This window comes from Strix aluco, unplaced genomic scaffold (assembly GCF_031877795.1).
Source record: "Strix aluco isolate bStrAlu1 unplaced genomic scaffold, bStrAlu1.hap1 HAP1_SCAFFOLD_60, whole genome shotgun sequence".
Classification (NCBI taxonomy): Eukaryota; Metazoa; Chordata; class Aves; order Strigiformes; family Strigidae; genus Strix; species Strix aluco.
Genome location: NW_027436642.1, coordinates 1,177,969 through 1,197,607, shown reverse-complemented (window position 1 = coordinate 1,197,607; position 19,639 = coordinate 1,177,969).

Below are 19,639 nucleotides of genomic sequence, written 5' to 3'. Positions count from 1 at the left end.
CTGCCTTTCCCCAGTGCTCTGCAAGCTCTCCAGAACAACAGCAAATCTGGGGCTCTGTGCTTTCTTTTGTTCTGAACAAGTGTTAGTGTTTTCTGCACAAAAGCGATTCTGCGAAATAATGTGAACACTTCTGCTTCCCAGGCACAGAGAAGGTGCTAGCAGGGAATTCTCTGCCTGCCTTTCCCCAGTGCTCTGCAAGCTCTCCAGAACAACAGCAAATCTGGGGCTCTGTGCTTTCTTTTGTTCTGAACAAGTGTTAGTGTTTTCTGCACAAAGGCGATTCTGCGAAGCAATGTGAACACTTCTGCTTCCCAGTCACAGAGAAGGTGCTAGCAGGGAATTCTCTGCCTGCCTTTCCCCAGTGCTCTGCAAGCTCTCCAGAACAACAGCAAATCTGGGGCTCTGTGCTTTCTTTTGTTCTGAACAAGTGTTAGTGTTTTCTGCAGAAAGGCGATTCTGCGAAGCAATGTGAACACTTCTGCTTCCCAGGCACAGAGAAGCTGCTAACAGGGAATTCTCTGCCTGCCTTTCCCCAGTGCTCTGCAAGCTCTCCAGGACAACATAGAATCTGGGGCTCTGTGCTTTCTTTTGTTCTGAACAAGTGTTAGTGTTTTCTGCAGAAAAGCGATTCTGCAAAGCAATGTGAACACTTCTGCTTCCCAGGCACAGAGAAGCTGCTAGCAGGGAATTCTCTGCCTGCCTTTCCCCAGTGCTCTGCAAGCTCTCCAGGACAACATAGAATCTGGGGCTCTGTGCTTTCTTTCGTTCTGAACAAGTGTTAGTGTTTTCTGCACAAAAGCGATTCTGCGAAGCAATGTGAACACTTCTGCTTCCCAGGCACAGAGAAGGTGCTAGCAGGGCATTCTCTGCCTGCCTTTCCCCAGTGCTCTGCAAGCTCTCCAGGACAACATAGAATCTGGGGCTCTGTGCTTTCTTTTGTTCTGAACAAGTGTTAGTGTTTTCTGCACAAAGGCGATTCTGCGAAGCAATGTGAACGCTTCTGCTTCCCAGGCACAGAGAAGGTGCTAGCAGGGAATTCTCTGCCTGCCTTTCCCCAGTGCTCTGCAAGCTCTCCAGAACAACAGCAAATCTGGGGCTCTGTGCTTTCTTTTGTTCTGAACAAGTGTTAGTGTTTTCTGCACAAAGGCGATTCTGCGAACTAATGTGAACACTTCTGCTTCCCAGGCACAGAGAAGGTGCTAGCAGGGAATTCTCTGCCTGCCTTTCCCCAGTGCTCTGCAAGCTCTCCAGGACAACATAAAATCTGAGGCTCTGTGCTTTCTTTTGTTCTGAACAAGTGTTAGTGTTTTCTGCACAAAGGCAATTCTGCGAAGCAATGTGAACACTTCTGCTTCCCAGGCACAGAGAAGGTGCTAGCAGGGAATTCTCTGCCTGCCTTTCCCCAGTGCTCTGCAAGCTCTCCAGAACAACAGCAAATCTGGGGCTCTGTGCTTTCTTTTGTTCTGAACAAGTGTTAGTGTTTTCTGCAGAAAAGCGATTCTGCGAAGCAATGTGAACACTTCTGCTTCCCAGTCACAGAGAAGGTGCTAGCAGGGAATTCCCTGCCTGCCTTTCCCCAGTGCTCTGCAAGCTCTCCAGGACAACATAGAATCTGGGGCTCTGTGCTTTCTTTTGTTCTGAACAAGTGTTAGTGTTTTCTGCACAAAGGCGATTCTGCGAAGCAATGTGAACACTTCTGCTTCCCAGGCACAGAGAAGGTGCTAGCAGGGAATTCTCTGCCTGCCTTTCCCCAGTGTTCTGCAAGCTCTCCAGAACAACAGCAAATCTGGGGCTCTGTGCTTTCTTTCCTTCCGAACAAGTGTTAGTGTTTTCTGCATAAAGGCGATTCTGCGAACTAATGTGAACACTTCTGCTTCCCAGGCACAGAGAAGGTGCTAGCAGGGAATTCTCTGCCTGCCTTTCCCCAGTGCTCTGCAAGCTCTCCAGAACAACATAGAATCTGGGGCTCTGTGCTTTCTTTTGTTCTGAACAAGTGTTAGTGTTTTCTGCACAAAGGCGATTCTGCGAAGCAATGTGAACACTTCTGCTTCCCAGGCACAGAGAAGGTGCTAGCAGGGAATTCTCTGCCTGCCTTTCCCCAGTGCTCTGCAAGCTCTCCAGGACAACAGCAAATCTGGGGCTCTGTGCTTTCTTTCGTTCTGAACAAGTGTTACTGTTTTCTGCACAAAGGCGATTCTGCGAAGTAATGTGAACACTTCTGCTTCCCAGGCACAGAGAAGGTGCTAGCAGGGAATTCCCTGCCTGCCTTTCCCCAGTGCTCTGCAAGCTCTCCAGAACAACAGCAAATCTGGGGCTCTGTGCTTTCTTTTGTTCTGAACAAGTGTTAGTGTTTTCTGCACAAAGGCGATTCTGCGAAGCAATGTGAACGCTTCTGCTTCCCAGGCACAGAGAAGGTGCTAGCAGGGAATTCTCTGCCTGCCTTTCCCCAGTGCTCTGCAAGCTCTCCAGGACAACATAAAATCTGGGGCTCTGTGCTTTCTTTTGTTCTGAACAAGTGTTAGTGTTTTCTGCACAAAGGCGATTCTGCGAACTAATGTGAACACTTCTGCTTCCCAGGCACAGAGAAGGTGCTAGCAGGGAATTCTCTGCCTGCCTTTCCCCAGTGCTCTGCAAGCTCTCCAGAACAACAGCAAATCTGGGGCTCTGTGCTTTCTTTCGTTCTGAACAAGTGTTAGTGTTTTCTGCACAAAAGCGATTCTGCGAAGCAATGTGAACACTTCTGCTTCCCAGACACAGAGAAGGTGCTAGCAGGGAATTCTCTGCCTGCCTTTCCCCAGTGCTCTGCAAGCTCTCCAGGACAACAGCAAATCTGGGGCTCTGTGCTTTCTTTTGTTCTGAACAAGTGTTAGTGTTTTCTGCACAAAGGCGATTCTGCGAAGCAACGTAAACACTTCTGCTTCCCAGGCACAGAGAAGGTGCTAGCAGGGAATTCTCTGCCTGCCTTTCCCCAGTGCTCTGCAAGTTCTCCAGAACAACAGCAAATCTGGGGCTCTGTGCTTTCTTTTGTTCTGAACAAGTGTTAGTGTTTTCTGCACAAAAGCGATTCTGCGAAGCAATGTGAACACTTCTGCTTCCCAGGCACAGAGAAGGTGCTAGCAGGGAATTCTCTGCCTGCCTTTCCCCAGTGCTCTGCAAGCTCTCCAGGACAACAGCAAATCTGGGGCTCTGTGCTTTCTTTCGTTCTGAACAAGTGTTACTGTTTTCTGCACAAAAGCGATTCTGCGAAGCAACGTAAACACTTCTGCTTCCCAGGCACAGAGAAGGTGCTAGCAGGGAATTCTCTGCCTGCCTTTCCCCAGTGCTCTGCAAGCTCTCCAGAACAACAGCAAATCTGGGGCTCTGTGCTTTCTTTTGTTCTGAACAAGTGTTAGTGTTTTCTGCACAAAGGCGATTCTGCGAAGCAATGTGAACACTTCTGCTTCCCAGGCACAGAGAAGGTGCTAGCAGGGAATTCTCTGCCTGCCTTTCCCCAGTGCTCTGCAAGCTCTCCAGAACAACAGCAAATCTGGGGCTCTGTGCTTTCTTTCCTTCCGAACAAGTGTTAGTGTTTTCTGCATAAAGGCGATTCTGCGAACTAATGTGAACACTTCTGCTTCCCAGGCACAGAGAAGGTGCTAGCAGGGAATTCTCTGCCTGCCTTTCCCCAGTGCTCTGCAAGCTCTCCAGAACAACAGCAAATCTGGGGCTCTGTGCTTTCTTTTGTTCTGAACAAGTGTTAGTGTTTTCTGCACAAAAGCGATTCTGCGAAGCAATGTGAACACTTCTGCTTCCCAGGCACAGAGAAGGTGCTAGCAGGGAATTCTCTGCCTGCCTTTCCCCAGTGCTCTGCAAGCTCTCCAGAACAACAGCAAATCTGGGGCTCTGTGCTTTCTTTTGTTCTGAACAAGTGTTAGTGTTTTCTGCAGAAAAGCGATTCTGCGAAGCAATGTGAACACTTCTGCTTCCCAGGCACAGAGAAGGTGCTAGCAGGGAATTCTCTGCCTGCCTTTCCCCAGTGCTCTGCAAGCTCTCCAGGACAACAGCAAATCTGGGGCTCTGTGCTTTCTTTTGTTCTGAACAAGTGTTAGTGTTTTCTGCACAAAGGCGATTCTGCGAAGCAACGTAAACACTCCTGCTTCCCAGGCACAGAGAAGGTGCTAGCAGGGAATTCTCTGCCTGCCTTTCCCCAGTGCTCTGCAAGCTCTCCAGAACAACAGCAAATCTGGGGCTCTGTGCTTTCTTTTGTTCTGAACAAGTGTTATTGTTTTCTGCAGAAAAGCGATTCTGCGAAGCAATGTGAACACTTCTGCTTCCCAGGCACAGAGAAGGTGCTAGCAGGGAATTCTCTGCCTGCCTTTCCCCAGTGCTCTGCAAGCTCTCCAGGACAACATAAAATCTGAGGCTCTGTGCTTTCTTTTGTTCTGAACAAGTGTTAGTGTTTTCTGCACAAAGGCAATTCTGCGAAGCAATGTGAACACTTCTGCTTCCCAGGCACAGAGAAGGTGCTAGCAGGGAATTCTCTGCCTGCCTTTCCCCAGTGCTCTGCAAGCTCTCCAGAACAACAGCAAATCTGGGGCTCTGTGCTTTCTTTTGTTCTGAACAAGTGTTAGTGTTTTCTGCACAAAAGCGATTCTGCGAAATAATGTGAACACTTCTGCTTCCCAGGCACAGAGAAGGTGCTAGCAGGGAATTCTCTGCCTGCCTTTCCCCAGTGCTCTGCAAGCTCTCCAGAACAACAGCAAATCTGGGGCTCTGTGCTTTCTTTTGTTCTGAACAAGTGTTAGTGTTTTCTGCACAAAGGCGATTCTGCGAAGCAATGTGAACACTTCTGCTTCCCAGTCACAGAGAAGGTGCTAGCAGGGAATTCTCTGCCTGCCTTTCCCCAGTGCTCTGCAAGCTCTCCAGAACAACAGCAAATCTGGGGCTCTGTGCTTTCTTTTGTTCTGAACAAGTGTTAGTGTTTTCTGCAGAAAGGCGATTCTGCGAAGCAATGTGAACACTTCTGCTTCCCAGGCACAGAGAAGCTGCTAACAGGGAATTCTCTGCCTGCCTTTCCCCAGTGCTCTGCAAGCTCTCCAGGACAACATAGAATCTGGGGCTCTGTGCTTTCTTTTGTTCTGAACAAGTGTTAGTGTTTTCTGCAGAAAAGCGATTCTGCAAAGCAATGTGAACACTTCTGCTTCCCAGGCACAGAGAAGCTGCTAGCAGGGAATTCTCTGCCTGCCTTTCCCCAGTGCTCTGCAAGCTCTCCAGGACAACAGCAAATCTGGGGCTCTGTGCTTTCTTTCGTTCTGAACAAGTGTTAGTGTTTTCTGCACAAAAGCGATTCTGCGAAGCAATGTGAACACTTCTGCTTCCCAGGCACAGAGAAGGTGCTAGCAGGGCATTCTCTGCCTGCCTTTCCCCAGTGCTCTGCAAGCTCTCCAGGACAACATAGAATCTGGGGCTCTGTGCTTTCTTTTGTTCTGAACAAGTGTTAGTGTTTTCTGCACAAAGGCGATTCTGCGAAGCAATGTGAACGCTTCTGCTTCCCAGGCACAGAGAAGGTGCTAGCAGGGAATTCTCTGCCTGCCTTTCCCCAGTGCTCTGCAAGCTCTCCAGAACAACAGCAAATCTGGGGCTCTGTGCTTTCTTTTGTTCTGAACAAGTGTTAGTGTTTTCTGCAGAAAAGCGATTCTGCGAAGCAATGTGAACACTTCTGCTTCCCAGTCACAGAGAAGGTGCTAGCAGGGAATTCCCTGCCTGCCTTTCCCCAGTGCTCTGCAAGCTCTCCAGGACAACATAGAATCTGGGGCTCTGTGCTTTCTTTTGTTCTGAACAAGTGTTAGTGTTTTCTGCACAAAGGCGATTCTGCGAAGCAATGTGAACACTTCTGCTTCCCAGGCACAGAGAAGGTGCTAGCAGGGAATTCTCTGCCTGCCTTTCCCCAGTGTTCTGCAAGCTCTCCAGAACAACAGCAAATCTGGGGCTCTGTGCTTTCTTTCCTTCCGAACAAGTGTTAGTGTTTTCTGCATAAAGGCGATTCTGCGAACTAATGTGAACACTTCTGCTTCCCAGGCACAGAGAAGGTGCTAGCAGGGAATTCTCTGCCTGCCTTTCCCCAGTGCTCTGCAAGCTCTCCAGAACAACATAGAATCTGGGGCTCTGTGCTTTCTTTTGTTCTGAACAAGTGTTAGTGTTTTCTGCACAAAGGCGATTCTGCGAAGCAATGTGAACACTTCTGCTTCCCAGGCACAGAGAAGGTGCTAGCAGGGAATTCTCTGCCTGCCTTTCCCCAGTGCTCTGCAAGCTCTCCAGGACAACAGCAAATCTGGGGCTCTGTGCTTTCTTTCGTTCTGAACAAGTGTTACTGTTTTCTGCACAAAGGCGATTCTGCGAAGTAATGTGAACACTTCTGCTTCCCAGGCACAGAGAAGGTGCTAGCAGGGAATTCCCTGCCTGCCTTTCCCCAGTGCTCTGCAAGCTCTCCAGAACAACAGCAAATCTGGGGCTCTGTGCTTTCTTTTGTTCTGAACAAGTGTTAGTGTTTTCTGCACAAAGGCGATTCTGCGAAGCAATGTGAACGCTTCTGCTTCCCAGGCACAGAGAAGGTGCTAGCAGGGAATTCTCTGCCTGCCTTTCCCCAGTGCTCTGCAAGCTCTCCAGGACAACATAAAATCTGGGGCTCTGTGCTTTCTTTTGTTCTGAACAAGTGTTAGTGTTTTCTGCACAAAGGCGATTCTGCGAACTAATGTGAACACTTCTGCTTCCCAGGCACAGAGAAGGTGCTAGCAGGGAATTCTCTGCCTGCCTTTCCCCAGTGCTCTGCAAGCTCTCCAGAACAACAGCAAATCTGGGGCTCTGTGCTTTCTTTCGTTCTGAACAAGTGTTAGTGTTTTCTGCACAAAAGCGATTCTGCGAAGCAATGTGAACACTTCTGCTTCCCAGACACAGAGAAGGTGCTAGCAGGGAATTCTCTGCCTGCCTTTCCCCAGTGCTCTGCAAGCTCTCCAGGACAACAGCAAATCTGGGGCTCTGTGCTTTCTTTTGTTCTGAACAAGTGTTAGTGTTTTCTGCACAAAGGCGATTCTGCGAAGCAACGTAAACACTTCTGCTTCCCAGGCACAGAGAAGGTGCTAGCAGGGAATTCTCTGCCTGCCTTTCCCCAGTGCTCTGCAAGTTCTCCAGAACAACAGCAAATCTGGGGCTCTGTGCTTTCTTTTGTTCTGAACAAGTGTTAGTGTTTTCTGCACAAAAGCGATTCTGCGAAGCAATGTGAACACTTCTGCTTCCCAGGCACAGAGAAGGTGCTAGCAGGGAATTCCCTGCCTGCCTTTCCCCAGTGCTCTGCAAGCTCTCCAGGACAACATAGAATCTGGGGCTCTGTGCTTTCTTTTGTTCTGAACAAGTGTTAGTGTTTTCTGCACAAAAGCGATTCTGCGAAATAATGTGAACACTTCTGCTTCCCAGGCACAGAGAAGGTGCTAGCAGGGAATTCTCTGCCTGCCTTTCCCCAGTGCTCTGCAAGCTCTCCAGAACAACAGCAAATCTGGGGCTCTGTGCTTTCTTTTGTTCTGAACAAGTGTTAGTGTTTTCTGCACAAAGGCGATTCTGCGAACTAATGTGAACAATCCTGCTTCCCAGGCACAGAGAGGGTGCTAGCAGGGAATTCTCTGCCTGCCTTTCCCCAGTGCTCTGCAAGCTCTCCAGAACAACAGCAAATCTGGGGCTCTGTGCTTTCTTTTGTTCTGAACAAGTGTTAGTGTTTTCTGCAGAAAGGCGATTCTGCGAAGCAATGTGAACACTTCTGCTTCCCAGGCACAGAGAAGCTGCTAACAGGGAATTCTCTGCCTGCCTTTCCCCAGTGCTCTGCAAGCTCTCCAGGACAACATAGAATCTGGGGCTCTGTGCTTTCTTTTGTTCTGAACAAGTGTTAGTGTTTTCTGCAGAAAAGCGATTCTGCAAAGCAATGTGAACACTTCTGCTTCCCAGGCACAGAGAAGCTGCTAGCAGGGAATTCTCTGCCTGCCTTTCCCCAGTGCTCTGCAAGCTCTCCAGGACAACAGCAAATCTGGGGCTCTGTGCTTTCTTTCGTTCTGAACAAGTGTTAGTGTTTTCTGCACAAAAGCGATTCTGCGAAGCAATGTGAACACTTCTGCTTCCCAGGCACAGAGAAGGTGCTAGCAGGGCATTCTCTGCCTGCCTTTCCCCAGTGCTCTGCAAGCTCTCCAGGACAACATAGAATCTGGGGCTCTGTGCTTTCTTTTGTTCTGAACAAGTGTTAGTGTTTTCTGCACAAAGGCGATTCTGCGAAGCAATGTGAACGCTTCTGCTTCCCAGGCACAGAGAAGGTGCTAGCAGGGAATTCTCTGCCTGCCTTTCCCCAGTGCTCTGCAAGCTCTCCAGAACAACAGCAAATCTGGGGCTCTGTGCTTTCTTTTGTTCTGAACAAGTGTTAGTGTTTTCTGCACAAAGGCGATTCTGCGAACTAATGTGAACACTTCTGCTTCCCAGGCACAGAGAAGGTGCTAGCAGGGAATTCTCTGCCTGCCTTTCCCCAGTGCTCTGCAAGCTCTCCAGGACAACATAAAATCTGCGGCTCTGTGCTTTCTTTTGTTCTGAACAAGTGTTAGTGTTTTCTGCACAAAGGCAATTCTGCGAAGCAATGTGAACACTTCTGCTTCCCAGGCACAGAGAAGGTGCTAGCAGGGAATTCTCTGCCTGCCTTTCCCCAGTGCTCTGCAAGCTCTCCAGAACAACAGCAAATCTGGGGCTCTGTGCTTTCTTTTGTTCTGAACAAGTGTTAGTGTTTTCTGCAGAAAAGCGATTCTGCGAAGCAATGTGAACACTTCTGCTTCCCAGTCACAGAGAAGGTGCTAGCAGGGAATTCCCTGCCTGCCTTTCCCCAGTGCTCTGCAAGCTCTCCAGGACAACATAGAATCTGGGGCTCTGTGCTTTCTTTTGTTCTGAACAAGTGTTAGTGTTTTCTGCACAAAGGCGATTCTGCGAAGCAATGTGAACACTTCTGCTTCCCAGGCACAGAGAAGGTGCTAGCAGGGAATTCTCTGCCTGCCTTTCCCCAGTGTTCTGCAAGCTCTCCAGAACAACAGCAAATCTGGGGCTCTGTGCTTTCTTTCCTTCCGAACAAGTGTTAGTGTTTTCTGCATAAAGGCGATTCTGCGAACTAATGTGAACACTTCTGCTTCCCAGGCACAGAGAAGGTGCTAGCAGGGAATTCTCTGCCTGCCTTTCCCCAGTGCTCTGCAAGCTCTCCAGAACAACATAGAATCTGGGGCTCTGTGCTTTCTTTTGTTCTGAACAAGTGTTAGTGTTTTCTGCACAAAGGCGATTCTGCGAAGCAATGTGAACACTTCTGCTTCCCAGGCACAGAGAAGGTGCTAGCAGGGAATTCTCTGCCTGCCTTTCCCCAGTGCTCTGCAAGCTCTCCAGGACAACAGCAAATCTGGGGCTCTGTGCTTTCTTTCGTTCTGAACAAGTGTTACTGTTTTCTGCACAAAGGCGATTCTGCGAAGTAATGTGAACACTTCTGCTTCCCAGGCACAGAGAAGGTGCTAGCAGGGAATTCCCTGCCTGCCTTTCCCCAGTGCTCTGCAAGCTCTCCAGAACAACAGCAAATCTGGGGCTCTGTGCTTTCTTTTGTTCTGAACAAGTGTTAGTGTTTTCTGCACAAAGGCGATTCTGCGAAGCAATGTGAACGCTTCTGCTTCCCAGGCACAGAGAAGGTGCTAGCAGGGAATTCTCTGCCTGCCTTTCCCCAGTGCTCTGCAAGCTCTCCAGGACAACATAAAATCTGGGGCTCTGTGCTTTCTTTTGTTCTGAACAAGTGTTAGTGTTTTCTGCACAAAGGCGATTCTGCGAACTAATGTGAACACTTCTGCTTCCCAGGCACAGAGAAGGTGCTAGCAGGGAATTCTCTGCCTGCCTTTCCCCAGTGCTCTGCAAGCTCTCCAGAACAACAGCAAATCTGGGGCTCTGTGCTTTCTTTCGTTCTGAACAAGTGTTAGTGTTTTCTGCACAAAAGCGATTCTGCGAAGCAATGTGAACACTTCTGCTTCCCAGACACAGAGAAGGTGCTAGCAGGGAATTCTCTGCCTGCCTTTCCCCAGTGCTCTGCAAGCTCTCCAGGACAACAGCAAATCTGGGGCTCTGTGCTTTCTTTTGTTCTGAACAAGTGTTAGTGTTTTCTGCACAAAGGCGATTCTGCGAAGCAACGTAAACACTTCTGCTTCCCAGACACAGAGAAGGTGCTAGCAGGGAATTCTCTGCCTGCCTTTCCCCAGTGCTCTGCAAGCTCTCCAGGACAACAGCAAATCTGGGGCTCTGTGCTTTCTTTTGTTCTGAACAAGTGTTAGTGTTTTCTGCACAAAGGCGATTCTGCGAAGCAATGTGAACACTTCTGCTTCCCAGGCACAGAGAAGGTGGTAGCAAGGAATTCTCTGCCTGCCTTTCCCCAGTGTTCTGCAAGCTCTCCAGAACAACAGCAAATCTGGGGCTCTGTGCTTTCTTTTGTTCTGAACAAGTGTTAGTGTTTTCTGCACAAAGGCGATTCTGCGAAGCAATGTGAACACTTCTGCTTCCCAGACACAGAGAAGGTGCTAGCAGGGAATTTTCTGCCTGCCTTTCCCCAGTGCTCTGCAAGCTCTCCAGAACAACAGCAAATCTGGGGCTCTGTGCTTTCTTTTCTTCTGAACAAGTGTTAGTGTTTTCTGCAGAAAAGCGATTCTGCGAAGCAATGTGAACACTTCTGCTTCCCAGGCACAGAGAAGGTGCTAGCAGGGAATTCTCTGCCTGCCTTTCCCCAGTGCTCTGCAAGCTCTCCAGGACAACATAGAATCTGGGGCTCTGTGCTTTCTTTTGTTCTGAACAAGTGTTAGTGCTTTCTGCACAAAAGCGATTCTGCGAAGCAATGTGAACACTTCTGCTTCCCAGGCACAGAGAAGGTGCTAGCAGGGAATTCTCTGCCTGCCTTTCCCCAGTGCTCTGCAAGCTCTCCAGAACAACAGCAAATCTGGGGCTCTGTGCTTTCTTTCGTTCTGAACAAGTGTTAGTGTTTTCTGCGCAAAGGCGATTCTGCGAAGCAATGTGAACACTTCTGCTTCCCAGTCACAGAGAGGGTGCTAGCAGGGAATTCTCTGCCTGCCTTTCCCCAGTGCTCTGCAAGCTCTCCAGAACAACAGCAAATCTGGGGCTCTGTGCTTTCTTTTGTTCTGAACATGTGTTAGTGTTTTCTGCACAAAGGCGATTCTGCGAACTAATGTGAACACTTCTGCTTCCCAGGCACAGAGAAGGTGCTAGCAGGGAATTCTCTGCCTGCCTTTCCCCAGTGCTCTGCAAGCTCTCCAGGACAACAGCAAATCTGGGGCTCTGTGCTTTCTTTCGTTCTGAACAAGTGTTACTGTTTTCTGCACAAAGGCGATTCTGCGAAGTAATGTGAACACTTCTGCTTCCCAGGCACAGAGAAGGTGCTAGCAGGGAATTCCCTGCCTGCCTTTCCCCAGTGCTCTGCAAGCTCTCCAGAACAACAGCAAATCTGGGGCTCTGTGCTTTCTTTTGTTCTGAACAAGTGTTAGTGTTTTCTGCACAAAGGCGATTCTGCGAAGCAATGTGAACGCTTCTGCTTCCCAGGCACAGAGAAGGTGCTAGCAGGGAATTCTCTGCCTGCCTTTCCCCAGTGCTCTGCAAGCTCTCCAGGACAACATAAAATCTGGGGCTCTGTGCTTTCTTTTGTTCTGAACAAGTGTTAGTGTTTTCTGCACAAAGGCGATTCTGCGAACTAATGTGAACACTTCTGCTTCCCAGGCACAGAGAAGGTGCTAGCAGGGAATTCTCTGCCTGCCTTTCCCCAGTGCTCTGCAAGCTCTCCAGAACAACAGCAAATCTGGGGCTCTGTGCTTTCTTTCGTTCTGAACAAGTGTTAGTGTTTTCTGCACAAAAGCGATTCTGCGAAGCAATGTGAACACTTCTGCTTCCCAGACACAGAGAAGGTGCTAGCAGGGAATTCTCTGCCTGCCTTTCCCCAGTGCTCTGCAAGCTCTCCAGGACAACAGCAAATCTGGGGCTCTGTGCTTTCTTTTGTTCTGAACAAGTGTTAGTGTTTTCTGCACAAAGGCGATTCTGCGAAGCAACGTAAACACTTCTGCTTCCCAGGCACAGAGAAGGTGCTAGCAGGGAATTCTCTGCCTGCCTTTCCCCAGTGCTCTGCAAGTTCTCCAGAACAACAGCAAATCTGGGGCTCTGTGCTTTCTTTTGTTCTGAACAAGTGTTAGTGTTTTCTGCACAAAAGCGATTCTGCGAAGCAATGTGAACACTTCTGCTTCCCAGGCACAGAGAAGGTGCTAGCAGGGAATTCCCTGCCTGCCTTTCCCCAGTGCTCTGCAAGCTCTCCAGGACAACATAGAATCTGGGGCTCTGTGCTTTCTTTTGTTCTGAACAAGTGTTAGTGTTTTCTGCACAAAAGCGATTCTGCGAAATAATGTGAACACTTCTGCTTCCCAGGCACAGAGAAGGTGCTAGCAGGGAATTCTCTGCCTGCCTTTCCCCAGTGCTCTGCAAGCTCTCCAGAACAACAGCAAATCTGGGGCTCTGTGCTTTCTTTTGTTCTGAACAAGTGTTAGTGTTTTCTGCACAAAGGCGATTCTGCGAACTAATGTGAACAATCCTGCTTCCCAGGCACAGAGAGGGTGCTAGCAGGGAATTCTCTGCCTGCCTTTCCCCAGTGCTCTGCAAGCTCTCCAGAACAACAGCAAATCTGGGGCTCTGTGCTTTCTTTTGTTCTGAACAAGTGTTAGTGTTTTCTGCAGAAAGGCGATTCTGCGAAGCAATGTGAACACTTCTGCTTCCCAGGCACAGAGAAGCTGCTAACAGGGAATTCTCTGCCTGCCTTTCCCCAGTGCTCTGCAAGCTCTCCAGGACAACATAGAATCTGGGGCTCTGTGCTTTCTTTTGTTCTGAACAAGTGTTAGTGTTTTCTGCAGAAAAGCGATTCTGCAAAGCAATGTGAACACTTCTGCTTCCCAGGCACAGAGAAGCTGCTAGCAGGGAATTCTCTGCCTGCCTTTCCCCAGTGCTCTGCAAGCTCTCCAGGACAACAGCAAATCTGGGGCTCTGTGCTTTCTTTCGTTCTGAACAAGTGTTAGTGTTTTCTGCACAAAAGCGATTCTGCGAAGCAATGTGAACACTTCTGCTTCCCAGGCACAGAGAAGGTGCTAGCAGGGCATTCTCTGCCTGCCTTTCCCCAGTGCTCTGCAAGCTCTCCAGGACAACATAGAATCTGGGGCTCTGTGCTTTCTTTTGTTCTGAACAAGTGTTAGTGTTTTCTGCACAAAGGCGATTCTGCGAAGCAATGTGAACGCTTCTGCTTCCCAGGCACAGAGAAGGTGCTAGCAGGGAATTCTCTGCCTGCCTTTCCCCAGTGCTCTGCAAGCTCTCCAGAACAACAGCAAATCTGGGGCTCTGTGCTTTCTTTTGTTCTGAACAAGTGTTAGTGTTTTCTGCACAAAGGCGATTCTGCGAACTAATGTGAACACTTCTGCTTCCCAGGCACAGAGAAGGTGCTAGCAGGGAATTCTCTGCCTGCCTTTCCCCAGTGCTCTGCAAGCTCTCCAGGACAACATAAAATCTGCGGCTCTGTGCTTTCTTTTGTTCTGAACAAGTGTTAGTGTTTTCTGCACAAAGGCAATTCTGCGAAGCAATGTGAACACTTCTGCTTCCCAGGCACAGAGAAGGTGCTAGCAGGGAATTCTCTGCCTGCCTTTCCCCAGTGCTCTGCAAGCTCTCCAGAACAACAGCAAATCTGGGGCTCTGTGCTTTCTTTTGTTCTGAACAAGTGTTAGTGTTTTCTGCAGAAAAGCGATTCTGCGAAGCAATGTGAACACTTCTGCTTCCCAGTCACAGAGAAGGTGCTAGCAGGGAATTCCCTGCCTGCCTTTCCCCAGTGCTCTGCAAGCTCTCCAGGACAACATAGAATCTGGGGCTCTGTGCTTTCTTTTGTTCTGAACAAGTGTTAGTGTTTTCTGCACAAAGGCGATTCTGCGAAGCAATGTGAACACTTCTGCTTCCCAGGCACAGAGAAGGTGCTAGCAGGGAATTCTCTGCCTGCCTTTCCCCAGTGTTCTGCAAGCTCTCCAGAACAACAGCAAATCTGGGGCTCTGTGCTTTCTTTCCTTCCGAACAAGTGTTAGTGTTTTCTGCATAAAGGCGATTCTGCGAACTAATGTGAACACTTCTGCTTCCCAGGCACAGAGAAGGTGCTAGCAGGGAATTCTCTGCCTGCCTTTCCCCAGTGCTCTGCAAGCTCTCCAGAACAACATAGAATCTGGGGCTCTGTGCTTTCTTTTGTTCTGAACAAGTGTTAGTGTTTTCTGCACAAAGGCGATTCTGCGAAGCAATGTGAACACTTCTGCTTCCCAGGCACAGAGAAGGTGCTAGCAGGGAATTCTCTGCCTGCCTTTCCCCAGTGCTCTGCAAGCTCTCCAGGACAACAGCAAATCTGGGGCTCTGTGCTTTCTTTCGTTCTGAACAAGTGTTACTGTTTTCTGCACAAAGGCGATTCTGCGAAGTAATGTGAACACTTCTGCTTCCCAGGCACAGAGAAGGTGCTAGCAGGGAATTCCCTGCCTGCCTTTCCCCAGTGCTCTGCAAGCTCTCCAGAACAACAGCAAATCTGGGGCTCTGTGCTTTCTTTTGTTCTGAACAAGTGTTAGTGTTTTCTGCACAAAGGCGATTCTGCGAAGCAATGTGAACGCTTCTGCTTCCCAGGCACAGAGAAGGTGCTAGCAGGGAATTCTCTGCCTGCCTTTCCCCAGTGCTCTGCAAGCTCTCCAGGACAACATAAAATCTGGGGCTCTGTGCTTTCTTTTGTTCTGAACAAGTGTTAGTGTTTTCTGCACAAAGGCGATTCTGCGAACTAATGTGAACACTTCTGCTTCCCAGGCACAGAGAAGGTGCTAGCAGGGAATTCTCTGCCTGCCTTTCCCCAGTGCTCTGCAAGCTCTCCAGAACAACAGCAAATCTGGGGCTCTGTGCTTTCTTTCGTTCTGAACAAGTGTTAGTGTTTTCTGCACAAAAGCGATTCTGCGAAGCAATGTGAACACTTCTGCTTCCCAGACACAGAGAAGGTGCTAGCAGGGAATTCTCTGCCTGCCTTTCCCCAGTGCTCTGCAAGCTCTCCAGGACAACAGCAAATCTGGGGCTCTGTGCTTTCTTTTGTTCTGAACAAGTGTTAGTGTTTTCTGCACAAAGGCGATTCTGCGAAGCAACGTAAACACTTCTGCTTCCCAGACACAGAGAAGGTGCTAGCAGGGAATTCTCTGCCTGCCTTTCCCCAGTGCTCTGCAAGCTCTCCAGGACAACAGCAAATCTGGGGCTCTGTGCTTTCTTTTGTTCTGAACAAGTGTTAGTGTTTTCTGCACAAAGGCGATTCTGCGAAGCAATGTGAACACTTCTGCTTCCCAGGCACAGAGAAGGTGGTAGCAAGGAATTCTCTGCCTGCCTTTCCCCAGTGTTCTGCAAGCTCTCCAGAACAACAGCAAATCTGGGGCTCTGTGCTTTCTTTTGTTCTGAACAAGTGTTAGTGTTTTCTGCACAAAGGCGATTCTGCGAAGCAATGTGAACACTTCTGCTTCCCAGACACAGAGAAGGTGCTAGCAGGGAATTTTCTGCCTGCCTTTCCCCAGTGCTCTGCAAGCTCTCCAGAACAACAGCAAATCTGGGGCTCTGTGCTTTCTTTTCTTCTGAACAAGTGTTAGTGTTTTCTGCAGAAAAGCGATTCTGCGAAGCAATGTGAACACTTCTGCTTCCCAGGCACAGAGAAGGTGCTAGCAGGGAATTCTCTGCCTGCCTTTCCCCAGTGCTCTGCAAGCTCTCCAGGACAACATAGAATCTGGGGCTCTGTGCTTTCTTTTGTTCTGAACAAGTGTTAGTGCTTTCTGCACAAAAGCGATTCTGCGAAGCAATGTGAACACTTCTGCTTCCCAGGCACAGAGAAGGTGCTAGCAGGGAATTCTCTGCCTGCCTTTCCCCAGTGCTCTGCAAGCTCTCCAGAACAACAGCAAATCTGGGGCTCTGTGCTTTCTTTCGTTCTGAACAAGTGTTAGTGTTTTCTGCGCAAAGGCGATTCTGCGAAGCAATGTGAACACTTCTGCTTCCCAGTCACAGAGAGGGTGCTAGCAGGGAATTCTCTGCCTGCCTTTCCCCAGTGCTCTGCAAGCTCTCCAGAACAACAGCAAATCTGGGGCTCTGTGCTTTCTTTTGTTCTGAACATGTGTTAGTGTTTTCTGCACAAAGGCGATTCTGCGAACTAATGTGAACACTTCTGCTTCCCAGGCACAGAGAAGGTGCTAGCAGGGAATTCCCTGCCAGCCTTTCCCCAGTGCTCTGCAAGCTCTCCAGGACAACATAGAATCTGGGGCTCTGTGCTTTCTTTTGTTCTGAACAAGTGTTAGTGTTTTCTGCACAAAGGCGATTCTGCGAAGCAATGTGAACACTTCTGCTTCCCAGGCACAGAGAAGGTGCTAGCAGGGAATTCTCTGCCTGCCTTTCCCCAGTGCTCTGCAAGCTCTCCAGGACAACAGCAAATCTGGGGCTCTGTGCTTTCTTTTGTTCTGAACAAGTGTTACTGTTTTCTGCACAAAGGCGATTCTGCGAAGCAATGTGAACACTTCTGCTTCCCAGACACAGAGAAGGTGCTAGCAGGGAATTCTCTGCCTGCCTTTCCCCAGTGCTCTGCAAGCTCTCCAGGACAACAGCAAATCTGGGGCTCTGTGCTTTCTTTTGTTCTGAACAAGTGTTAGTGTTTTCTGCACAAAGGCGATTCTGCGAAGCAACGTAAACACTTCTGCTTCCCAGACACAGAGAAGGTGCTAGCAGGGAATTCTCTGCCTGCCTTTCCCCAGTGCTCTGCAAGCTCTCCAGAACAACATAAAATCTGGGGCTCTGTGCTTTCTTTCCTTCCGAACAAGTGTTAGTGTTTTCTGCAGAAAAACGATTCTGCGAAGCAATGTGAACACTTCTGCTTCCCAGGCACAGAGAAGGTGCTAGCAGGGAATTCTCTGCCTGCCTTTCCCCAGTGCTCTGCAAGCTCTCCAGAACAACAGCAAATCTGGGGCTCTGTGCTTTCTTTTGTTCTGAACAAGTGTTAGTGTTTTCTGCAGAAAAGCGATTCTGCGAAGCAATGTGAACACTTCAGCTTCCCAGGCACAGAGAAGGTGCTAGCAGGGAATTCTCTGCCTGCCTTTCCCCAGTGCTCTGCAAGCTCTCCAGGACAACATAAAATCTGGGGCTCTGTGCTTTCTTTTGTTCTGAACAAGTGTTAGTGTTTTCTGCACAAAGGCGATTCTGCGAAGCAACGTAAACACTTCTGCTTCCCAGGCACAGAGAAGGTGCTAGCAGGGAATTCTCTGCCTGCCTTTCCCCAGTGCTCTGCAAGCTCTCCAGAACAACATAGAATCTGGGGCTCTGTGCTTTCTTTTGTTCTGAACAAGTGTTAGTGTTTTCTGCACAAAGGCGATTCTGCGAAGCAATGTGAACACTTCTGCTTCCCAGACACAGAGAAGGTGCTAGCAGGGAATTCTCTGCCTGCCTTTCCCCAGTGCTCTGCAAGCTCTCCAGAACAACAGCAAATCTGGGGCTCTGTGCTTTCTTTCGTTCTGAACAAGTGTTAGTGTTTTCTGCGCAAAGGCGATTCTGCGAAGCAATGTGAACACTTCTGCTTCCCAGTCACAGAGAGGGTGCTAGCAGGGAATTCTCTGCCTGCCTTTCCCCAGTGCTCTGCAAGCTCTCCAGAACAACAGCAAATCTGGGGCTCTGTGCTTTCTTTTGTTCTGAACATGTGTTAGTGTTTTCTGCACAAAGGCGATTCTGCGAACTAATGTGAACACTTCTGCTTCCCAGGCACAGAGAAGGTGCTAGCAGGGAATTCCCTGCCAGCCTTTCCCCAGTGCTCTGCAAGCTCTCCAGGACAACATAGAATCTGGGGCTCTGTGCTTTCTTTTGTTCTGAACAAGTGTTAGTGTTTTCTGCACAAAGGCGATTCTGCGAAGCAATGTGAACACTTCTGCTTCCCAGGCACAGAGAAGGTGCTAGCAGGGAATTCTCTGCCTGCCTTTCCCCAGTGCTCTGCAAGCTCTCCAGGACAACAGCAAATCTGGGGCTCTGTGCTTTCTTTTGTTCTGAACAAGTGTTACTGTTTTCTGCACAAAGGCGATTCTGCGAAGCAATGTGAACACTTCTGCTTCCCAGACACAGAGAAGGTGCTAGCAGGGAATTCTCTGCCTGCCTTTCCCCAGTGCTCTGCAAGCTCTCCAGGACAACAGCAAATCTGGGGCTCTGTGCTTTCTTTTGTTCTGAACAAGTGTTAGTGTTTTCTGCACAAAGGCGATTCTGCGAAGCAACGTAAACACTTCTGCTTCCCAGACACAGAGAAGGTGCTAGCAGGGAATTCTCTGCCTGCCTTTCCCCAGTGCTCTGCAAGCTCTCCAGAACAACATAAAATCTGGGGCTCTGTGCTTTCTTTCCTTCCGAACAAGTGTTAGTGTTTTCTGCAGAAAAACGATTCTGCGAAGCAATGTGAACACTTCTGCTTCCCAGGCACAGAGAAGGTGCTAGCAGGGAATTCTCTGCCTGCCTTTCCCCAGTGCTCTGCAAGCTCTCCAGAACAACAGCAAATCTGGGGCTCTGTGCTTTCTTTTGTTCTGAACAAGTGTTAGTGTTTTCTGCAGAAAAGCGATTCTGCGAAGCAATGTGAACACTTCAGCTTCCCAGGCACAGAGAAGGTGCTAGCAGGGAATTCTCTGCCTGCCTTTCCCCAGTGCTCTGCAAGCTCTCCAGGACAACATAAAATCTGGGGCTCTGTGCTTTCTTTTGTTCTGAACAAGTGTTAGTGTTTTCTGCACAAAGGCGATTCTGCGAAGCAACGTAAACACTTCTGCTTCCCAGGCACAGAGAAGGTGCTAGCAGGGAATTCTCTGCCTGCCTTTCCCCAGTGCTCTGCAAGCTCTCCAGAACAACATAGAATCTGGGGCTCTGTGCTTTCTTTTGTTCTGAACAAGTGTTAGTGTTTTCTGCACAAAGGCGATTCTGCGAAGCAATGTGAACACTTCTGCTTCCCAGGCACAGAGAAGGTGCTAGCAGGGAATTCTCTGCCTGCCTTTCCCCAGTGCTCTGCAAGCTCTCCAGAACAACAGCAAATCTGGGGCTCTGTGCTTTCTTTTGTTCTGAACAAGTGTTAGTGTTTTCTGCAGAAAAGCGATTCTGCGAAGCAATGTGAACACTTCTGCTTCCCAGGCACAGAGAAGGTGCTAGCAGGGAATTCTCTGCCTGCCTTTCCCCAGTGCTCTGCAAGCTCTCCAGGACAACATAAAATCTGAGGCTCTGTGCTTTCTTTTGTTCTGAACAAGTTTTAGTGTTTTCTGCACAAAGGCAATTCTGCGAAGCAATGTGAACACTTCTGCTTCCCAGGCACAGAGAAGGTGCTAGCAGGGAATTCTCTGCCTGCCTTTCCCCAGTGCTCTGCAAGCTCTCCAGGACAACATAAAATCTGAGGCTCTGTGCTTTCTTTTGTTCTGAACAAGTGTTAGTGTTTTCTGCACAAAGGCAATTCTGCGAAGCAATGTGAACACTTCTGCTTCCCAGGCACAGAGAA